Source organism: Lucilia cuprina, chromosome 4 (genome assembly GCF_022045245.1).
Source record: "Lucilia cuprina isolate Lc7/37 chromosome 4, ASM2204524v1, whole genome shotgun sequence".
NCBI classification, from domain to species: domain Eukaryota; kingdom Metazoa; phylum Arthropoda; class Insecta; order Diptera; family Calliphoridae; genus Lucilia; species Lucilia cuprina.
In genome coordinates, this window is record NC_060952.1 from 61,387,983 (window position 1) to 61,396,643 (window position 8,661).

Below are 8,661 nucleotides of genomic sequence, written 5' to 3' on the forward strand. Positions count from 1 at the left end.
AAGAAGCATTGATGGTAAACCAAAGAAAATAATTTTATCGTAAAAAGATAAGTACAAAGCTAGATTGGTAATAAAAGGTTTTAAACAAATGAAGGGTGTAGACTACGATCAAACATTTAGTCCAGTGGCAAAGATGTCGACTATTCGCTCAATTTTAAGTATTGCCGCAACTGAAGGTTTACACTTGGCCCAATTTGACGTGTCTACAGCATTTTTGTATGGTGTGTTAGAAAATATCTATATGAAGCAACTGGAAAGTTTTGATGACGGAACGAATCGAGTATGTCATTTAAAACGAAGTTTATATGGTCTTGAACAAGCTCCACGGTGCTGGAATAAAAGAATAGGAAATTATATAAAACAACTTGGTTTTAAAAATAGTTCAGCTGACACTTGTTTGTACGTGAGGGAGAAGAATGGAAATAAACTTATACTTGCTTTATATGTAGACGATGGCTTAATAGCAGCTACTAACATAAATGAATTAAATGATTTTATAAAAGAAATGAAAAAGGAATTGAAAATCGTCCATAAAGATTCATCATATTTTCTTGGATTGGAGATAGTGAAGAAGGAGGAATATATAAAGATTCACCAAACAGCATATGCCAAGAAAATATTAAGTAAATTTAACTTTTCTGAATGCCGTCCAGTTGTTACACCAATGGAGAAAATTACAAATGACAAAGAAAAAGACGAAGAAGAAGTTGAATTTCCTTACAGACAAGCAGTTGGTGCTTTGATGTACTTAATGCTGGGAACAAGACCAGACCTAGCATACAGTGTTGGTTATTTGTCAAGATCTTTAGAGAAGCCAACAAAAGAAGATGTACAACGTCTAAAAAGAATATTTAGATATATAGCTGGAACTTTAGATGTTGGAATTATCTATAATAAAGAAGGTCCTAAGAAACTAGAATGCTTTAGTGATGCTGATTTTGGCAAATGCATTCATACTGGTCGATCAACTTCAGGTGTAGTGACAACTTATGCTGGTGGTACCATATCATGGTTAAGTCAGAGGCAAGCAATGGTATCAACATCTACTACCGAAGCTGAAATTGTTGCTGCTAACGAAGCTGCAAAGGAAGTAGTTTGGTTGTCAAGACTTTTTAAAGACATAATTAACTTCAATCAAACACCATGTATTCAAATAGATAATACAGCAGCAATTCGATTGGCTCAAAATCCTGAATTTCACAAGAGAACAAAACACATCGCAATTAATTATTTTTTCATTCGCGAGATGGTTACTGATGGCTATTTGTCGGTGCAACAAGTTTCAACTGTAGATCAAGCAGCCGATATGTTGACTAAGCCGTTACCAAAAATTTGTTTGAAACTTTTATGTGATCGTTTAAACATTAAGTAGTTATTTAAAACAAAGGGAAGTGTTGAAGTTATGTTTTTAATAATTGTACTTGTTTAAACTTAACTTATATATATCAAGTAATATTGTATTTTTGTGAACAAATTTTTTTCACTTCAATAAAAACTCTGCCTACAATATGTTGAAATCAGTTTTTAGAGGACCCCAGATATCGGCGAGATCCGAATCTTAAATAATTCTATTAGACATGCTTTCGGGAAGATCGCTATTTAAAATCAGCAAAATCGGTCTATAAATAACGGAGATATGAGCAAAAATCCGAGACAACCTCTGAAAATTTCATCAAAAAATGTCATATATTTTTTATGCGTTGTTAAAAAAGCAACAGCAACACTGTATATTAGAAAAAGATGAACACGTGTGTGTGTGTGTGGATGTATTTGGTTTTATTCAGCTGTGTATTTTTTTGTATGTTTGGATGCTGTTGGCGTCATTGCGTTGTTAATTTTGTTTTTGTTTTTCTGTGTTTTTCGTTATGTATGTTTAGATGTCTGTTGGTTTAGATGCCTTGTTTATTTTGTTTTTTATTTCGTTGAACGTTGTTGTTGTTCTTTTTGTTTAGCTTTTGATGTAATAATAATGTAGTCGGGAAAAAATTTAAAATTTATAAAAGATGTTTCAAATACACTATGGTGAAGGGTATATAAGATTCGGTACAGTCGAATATAGCACTCTTACTTGTTTCGATTGGAGTTATCATTGATGTTTTCCAGTTGTCCGGGAAGATTCCAGTTTCCAATGATTTATTTACAATTAATTTACGACCAATTATATTCCAATTATCTATTATAATTTGCATAATACTATTTACGAAGCATTCGTTGAATTGTTTTGATATATCACAGTTATTCTTATACTCTATATTATTAAAAAACACAGATCGTTATTTCTTTAGGACTAAAGGTACGTTCACACCTATCAAATATTTGACGTTTTTTTTATCAAATATTTGTTTGCTGTAATGTGAACACAAAATATTTTTGAAGAGCATGCAAAATATCAGCTCTTTTTCGTGAAACATTTTTATTTTTCAACCTACAAATATTTTCTTAGTGTGAACAAAATGTGAACACCAAACATGAAACATTTTTGTTAAACGTTAAAGAAACTATATAATAATATTTTTTACGATTTCATAGAAATTTCTGCCTAAAAACAAAATATTAAATACATTTTTATTTCATAATGTGCTTAAAATGAGTATTTCTATTTTGACGTTTTGTTTGAAGAAACAAAGCCAAACACAATTCAATACAAATAGTAAAAGTTTGTTTGCCCGGTGTTCACATTACAACAAATAATTTCGTAAAGCAATTGACTGATAAAACAGTAAAAAACAAGATTTTGTTTGCAGGCAAGGAGGAACATAACAACAAGAACAACTAACATAACAACAAGAACAGCTAATGCGCAACCAAACCAAAAGCCAAAAATATGTGTTTATATTTACTAAAAAGCTATTTAATTTTTTTAACTTTGAAGTGTGTTGGCGGAGTTATTAAACTCACAAACTGCCAGGTTATCCCACAAAAATAAAAAAGTTATATCATTGAATCATCATAATAAAAAAAATTCCAGAGTTTTAATGGTCTCCACCAGTTTATATTCGAGTTTAAATGGTCTCCACCAGGTTATATCGTGAGTATTCTATGGTCTCCACCAATAAAAAACAATGTCATCATTAGTGCCATTACGAATTCGTTCATATTTCCTTAATCCATCATCGTCAAGCATCGGAAATTCATTTGAAGATATATGGATCAATACAACTCCGGGTTCAAAATATTTTTTAGACCCATTGGATTTGAATATATAAAGGAGTCAAAGAAAACAACAAAAGATTTAGTGGAATATTTAAAAGATGAAATAAATGCACTGGAGCCCATTTGCATAAAAATAAAGGAATTCTCTATTAACGTATCATATCAGCTAAGCTTAACAATGATTGATGGAAAGATCAGCAATGCCATAACAGAAACTTCTTCCTTCTGGAGATACTCAATATGTAATGAGAAAAAGTCGCAATTCTCAAATATAAACAAAAGCAGAAGTATTAATGAAGAATTCCTGTCTTTCGAAATTTCACCACTTCATGCCAGAATACGATTTTTGGATTACTTTTTACACATAGCATACGACCTCAAATATAGAAGTGTGCCAGAGAATCTTACTAAATCAACAAAAAATAATGAAGAATTGAAAGAACTGAGAGCTGCGGATAAAAGCAGAATCCAAGAAGAATTTAAAGTTCAGATGGGATTAAACATCGACAAACCACTTCCAAGTTGCGGTAGTACAAATGACTGTAATACGGCGAGTAGGTTTTTTCGTGATTTTGAAATTACTTCAAAAATAACTGAAATCGACAAGGAGTTGCTTCGAAGAGTTAACACTATTTTAATGGCACTGAATAGTAAACATAAAATTAATGGAAATCGATTTGGGGAATATACATCTGAAATTTCTAAATTACTTGTATCTCCGTATCCATGGAGGGAACTAACACCAACAGTACACAAAGTATTGTGTCATGATCAAATAATAATTGAATCGAATATTCTTCCACTTGGAGAGTTAACAGAAGAAGCCCAGGAAGCGAGGAATCGAGATTTTAAGCATGTTCAACTTTTCAGCACAAGAAAATGCTCCAGGCAATCACAGAATGAAGATATTTTTAATAGTTTACTTCTATCTTCTGATCCTGTTCTTTCAACTATGCGAAAAAGATGGATTTGTTATGAAACTCTATCATCTCAAAACGAGGAAGATTTAAAGGACTTATATTACCTTCTGGATATGTATACCGATATGACAGATTATTTTATAGAAAATAAGTAGTGTTAGCAATTAACTATATAAGTAGGTTGTAAGAATTAATTGTATTATGTTTAAGATAAACAGTTCAAATAAAAAATGCTATTATACTAACTGATGATATTGTATTAAATTGTGTTTTATATTTCGGTGGGCGGGAAAGGTGGTTTGTGTGGGGTAATTTAGGTGTTGTTGTGCGCGGCTCATAATAAAATTATATTTTTTATTGTATATACAATATTATAGTCTTTAATAAAATAATTAACTAAACAATTTTTAAAAATTGTCCAAATATTTTATTCAACACCAAATGTATGTTCTGTCATACTTAATACTAAAATATGAAAAAGATGAAAGTAAGGAAACAGGTTTAAATGAACATATTTTTGAATGTAATTGAGTTATTGGCTTTAAATTTTTTGTAAAGGGTCGAGAATTTCCATATCTAACTAAAAAAAAGATATTAAGGGATAAATATGGACTAAATTGTTGTAGCTATCTGCTACCCTATTAAAATTTTGATATAAATCATAGTTTTAGAAATTTAACAAATATGTAATATATGACAAAATCTTTATTTATGAACAAAACTCAATGAAATCTTCAACGCTTGTTGAATTTGTTATTTCAAATAAGAAAATTCGAAAAAAAATTAAAAGGTCAAAGGGCATCCCGCAATTCCCTAAAATAGGAATGAAAATCCCAAAAATGGGATTTTTTACATTTTTGCCCATAGGGTCCACATTTATTTCAGGGTTGGGAAAATACTTTTGGAGTAAATAGAAAACATATTGAGGTTTCCAAAACTGCCTTCAGTTTTCTGATGCCAGCTTTGGGATTTTAGAACATGTCGCCCAAAGTTGAAGTTTTGATAAAAAAATAGGTCATATTCGGAAGGACGCAGTGGCAACATTTAAAAAATAGGACAAGTTTTTTACGCCAAAGCGTTCTGCGTAAAGATACCTTTTAGAAAACTATAAAATTGTTATATGTTCTTAAAGAAAATTTTATTTTATTAATAAAAGAGTTAAGACACATTTTGGGCAAAAAAACGGCAAAAATATAAAATTTTTTGAATTTTTAAATTAAAAAACGTATATTTTTGGATCTGTAAATGATATTGATCTGAAATTTTTTGTATATTATTGCAAATTTTGTTGTCTAACTAACAAGATAAATTGAGTCCATTTGGTCCAAAATTACGCCCGGTATTCAAAAAAAGGCGGACCAAGGTATGGTAAATTTTGTATCACTAAATTTTTAAATGCCTATAACTCGGATATTATAAAAGATAAGTAGTATGTCCAAGCATGTTTTTTCAAGATCTCGTCGAGCGCTTTCAGAAAATATCTTTGTATTTGGGTGAAAAACAAAAAAATGGCACGAGTTTAAAAATTTTACATGTCGTAGGTACCCTACTTTGAGCCGCCACAGCTCCATCCCTGGGCATCTGCGGAGTTCATCTTCAAAACTTAAACTCGAATACTCCTTGGCTACGCTCACGCCAAATTTTATCCCGATCGGATCAGCCGTTTAGAAACACCAGATTTATTTCCAAAAAATTTCCATTCTGCCCCACTGTGCGATAGTATTTTTAGGTATGTTTCATTATCTACTTTTATTTTAGCATTAAATATTTTTCTATTATTCCTCTTAATTTCGTATATATTTATAATTTCCATTTTGCTTCCTTCTAGAATTTGATTTTGTTTCTTCATTTTTTCAATAAGTCATTATTTTCGTATTTGAAACTCATATCCGTAACAACAATTGACTTTTCGATTTCATTTGGTACTTTAATTTCATATTCCTCACTCATTTCATTTTCAATTGCAATTTTTATTTTTTCTCGTTCATTTGTGTTTTCACTTTGTATCACTAAGGCATCAATTCTTTTATTTTCAATATTTTTAATTTTAAAGTTTACAGGGTCTACCTTTTTATTTTTAACTTCTGGCAACACCATATTATTCTTTAATGCATCTGATAATGATAGTTTGTTTTGTTTGACACTTGTTTCTTTTAAAGCTTTTTTTATTTCATTACACATTTTGAGGTTTGATTGTTCTATATTGTTACATACTTCTTGGTTTTTATTTTCTTGATTTTTTATTGTGCCGTAAAGTTTTTTATTTCTTCAACGTTTTTTCACATGATTTTTGTGTTTTATCTATTATTTTAAGTCTCTCTTCGTACCGTTTTTCAATAGCTTGCAATAGTTGTTTAATTTCGTTTTCATTTTGTTTTAGTGATGTCTCAAATTCTCTTTTATATTCTTTTAGATTTTGTTTGTTTATCCTTACTCCGTCTTGTATCTCTCCTAAAACAAGATAAACATTCCTCATGTATTGCATGCAATCCTCCCAAATGAACCTTATAAAATTATTTGCCTCTAGCATTCCCATTGAGTATTGATCCACTCCTGAACATTTTTTTTGTACAGAGATATATTTTATCACACACACTACTGCATTTAATGCCTGTCTCACCTCTAATGGCTGACTTGCATGTATTACAATCAGTCATTGCTGGGCTGTTTTTAAATTAGTTTTTATTCAAAATTTGATTTATTTTCAATAAACTTGATTACTAGGTATAGGTATATAGGTTAGGTTAGGTATATAAATAATATATATTTTAATAGTCTTTTTTCTATTTTTTTACACCTTATTATATATTTTTCTTATTTCAATCAGAGTTCTTCGTTTTTGCTTCTTATCGTTTTCGCTTTCATGAATATATATTTAGAAAAGAATGTTTAAATTTTCTTAAAAATAATACAAATGTACTTTTATAGAGCTAAAATTAATTTAATGATTGATTATGAAATCAAATTACAACTTAAATTCTAACTTAAAAAGTATTAATAATACTAATAAATAATAATAATAATAATAATAATAATAATAATAATAATAATAATAATAACCAGCTGGAACATCGTTTAAAGTCCAAAGTTATGACAGAATCATTTAATTTAGTAATAAGAGCTTTGGAGGCATCCATATTGATAAGTTTTAATTTCTTAATCATTTTCTTCGAGCGAAGTTTTCTAAAATGCAGTTTGTGGCAAGCTGGGGATATATTTTCTTTGAGGTAGATACGGGTAGTGATAGTTGAACCTTCAAAAATATCGTTTAGTTGAATTGGTTTAGATTTAATAATTAATTTAATTTAATAATTAATTTAAAATAATGCTGCACTTAAAGTTAATGCAGCATTATTTTAAATCTAAACCAGTTCAACTAAACGATATTATTGAAGGTTCATCTATCACTACCCGTACGGTACTACGGAACTGGTTTAGATTTAAAATAATGCTGCATTAATTAAATTAATTATTAAATTAAATTAATTATTAAATCTAAACCAATTCAACTAAACGATATTATTGAAGGTTCAACTATCACTACCCGTATCTACCTCAATGAAAATTTATCCCCAGCTTGCCACAAACTGCATTTTAGAAAACTTCGCTCGAAAAAAAGTATTCCGCGAATTTTTTAATTTTCAACATCTTTTAGAAAATTTACCTAGTACTATTATTTTCATCAATATGTGTAACAAATTTAAGGGTTAACCTTATGGATGAAATTAATAGTGCTAGGTAAATTTTCTAAAAGATGTTGAAAATTAAAAAATTCGCGGAATACTTTTTTTTAAAAAAGATAAAAAATGTTTGTTATTTAGTTTTTGCGAAGATACAAATTTTTTAAATTGCAATAAAAATTTTATTTATGAATATTTTTTAATGAAATTTTACAGTTAGGTAGATTTTTTACTCAAAATCCAAAATTAAATAAAAATTATTAAATTAAATTAATTATTAAATCTAAACCAATTCAACTAAACGATATTTTTGAAGGTTCAACTATCACTACCCGTATCTACCTCAATGAAAATTTATACCCAGCTTGCCACAAACTGCATTTTAGAAAACTTCGCTCGAAGAAAATGATTAAGAAATTAAAACTTATCAATATGGATGCCCCCAAAGCTCTTATTACTAAATTAAATGATTCTGTCATAACTTTTGTCTTTAAACGATGTTTCAGCTGGTTATTATTATTATTATTATTTATTAGTATTATTAATACTTTTTAAGTTACAATTTAAGTTGCAATTTGATTTCATAATCAATTATTAAATAATTTTAGCTCTATAAAAGTACATTTGTATTATTTTTAAGAAAATTTAAACATTATTTTCTAAATATATATTCATGAAAGCGAAAACGATAAGAAGCAAAAACGAAGAACTCTGATTGAAATAATAAAAATATATAATAAGGTGTAAAAAATAGGAAAAAGACTATTAAAATATATATTATTTATATACCTAACAGTGAATAATCAAGTTTATTGAAAATAAATCAAATTTTGGATAAAATACTAATTTAAAAACAGCCCAGCAATGACTGATTGCAATACATGCAAGTCAGCCATTAGAGGTGAGAC